Source organism: Lonchura striata, chromosome 4 (genome assembly GCF_050655825.1).
Source record: "Lonchura striata isolate lonStrDom1 chromosome 4, ASM5065582v1, whole genome shotgun sequence".
In the NCBI taxonomy this organism is placed as follows: Eukaryota; Metazoa; Chordata; class Aves; order Passeriformes; family Estrildidae; genus Lonchura; species Lonchura striata.
The window spans coordinates 42,138,537-42,140,227 of record NC_140706.1 but is presented as its reverse complement, the minus strand read 5'-3'; the positions used below and the strand labels follow the sequence as shown (position 1 = coordinate 42,140,227).

Genomic DNA, 1,691 nt, shown 5'->3' with positions numbered 1-1,691 from the left:
TTCTTTGCATCTGAATCTTGTCATTGTTTTTTGCTGTCTCCCTCAAAAAACGAAGCTCATGACCTTCACCATAAGTGTCTGGAATACCTGTGCCTTGTGCCCACTGATAAAAAGATGTACTAACCATTTGCTTACCTAAAGCTGTACTGTAAGAGAAATAGGGACTTAAACTTCAGCAAATCCTATTTAAACCAGAGGCTGAACTGCCTCCATTAATAAATGATGATTTGGGTGAAGATAAAACAACTACTAGAAAATCAATATTTAGTTATTATCCAAGGATACAGGCTGTTTTTATCTCTTTTCACATGAAATTACATAGTAAAACATTCAGCATTTTGCTGATTGGCTTTTCATCAGCAAATCATTTCTTATAAAAAGCAAGCAATAGCCCAGCTATCAGCAACAGGCAGGCATCATGCATCTCATTATCTGAGACACAAGAATCTTAACAGGGAAATACTGCTGCTTCCAAATCATTCCTCTGCTGTCTGTATTTAATAGTGTTGCTGTGAATACGCTTGTGGTGCTTTTGAAGGGCTGACATCAAGAGATGGCTGAAAACAGAACTTGTTTTCTGCACCCCCAGGATCAGGAAGAGCAGTGACAGTAGGCACATGTCAGTCAGACTGACGCTACATGCCACTGATTATATGCCATTTTTCATAATCCAGGTTTCTCTGTGTCTTTCAGAAGGACTTTTGTTTGCAGAAGTGAAGGCATAGGATGTGTGCACATCCACTCAAACCTTGAGGAGTCATATGGCAGGTTTGAAATAGGTGGTTGAAGCAGGACAAGCAAGGTTTATTCACTTGGATGTCTGGTTTTATGAATTATAGATGTCTAGTAATTCTGAATTTTGACCTTTTTTGAGTATTGTATGAAAGGAGAGAAGATCAGCAGTCCCCTTGAAAAGGATGGAAGGGGCCCTTGTGGCCTGTACAAAATGCATACAGTTAAGGCACTGCCACCTACTTTGTGGTATATAACCATGTTTAACCCAAAGGAACAGCATGAAGTTGTGTCAGGGGAAGTTTAAGTTGGATATTAGGAAAAAGTTCTTCATCCACATGATGTTTGGGCACTAGAACAGTTCCCCAGGGAACTGGTCACAGCACCAAGCCTGACAGTTCAGGAAGAATTTGGAAAACACTCTCAGGCATAGGATATAACTCTTGGGGTGGCCTGTGCAAGGCCAGGAGTTGGAATCAATGATCCTTGTGGGTCTCTTCCACCTCAGAATTTCCTGTGATTCTATGACAAGGCAAAAGGCTAGTATTTAAAGTTGCTGCCTGTCCAAATTCACTGGTGGTTGTTCAAAAATATTTTGGACTATTGAACTGCATAAACGTGTATTCCAGCACTTCAGGTATAGGCACAAATGAATAGAATCCCTTACTGTAGGTAACAGAGGACTTAAAAATGCTGCTGTCAGGTGTGCAGTCAGAACTGACTGGGGGGTTTCTTCACAATACAGGTAAAATTTAGGTTTCAGATGTGATGTGGTAAAATTCCTTTCTGCTTTCTTCTTGCATGTTTTACCTTCCTTCCCACAATGGAAAACAGAGCTGTGCCCCATTGCCCTGCTCTCCCCTGCCCAGCTCTGAGTCCATGCTCTGGGGAGGAAAGCAGCAGGTACTCCTGGCCAGGGCTGGGCTCAAAGAGCAGGAGTGAAGGTGCCAAAAGGGCTT

General features: G+C 42.0%; 1 non-coding gene across 1 annotated transcript; it reads left to right on the top strand.

Annotated features, from left to right (window-relative positions):
* Nucleotides 1-873: 873 nt before the first annotated feature.
* LOC116183627 (U6atac minor spliceosomal RNA) lies at nt 874-999 on the top strand. The gene has a single exon (XR_004148289.1). It is a non-coding gene; the product is annotated as a U6atac minor spliceosomal RNA (small nuclear RNA).
* The last annotated feature ends 692 nt before the right edge of the window (nt 1,000-1,691 follow it).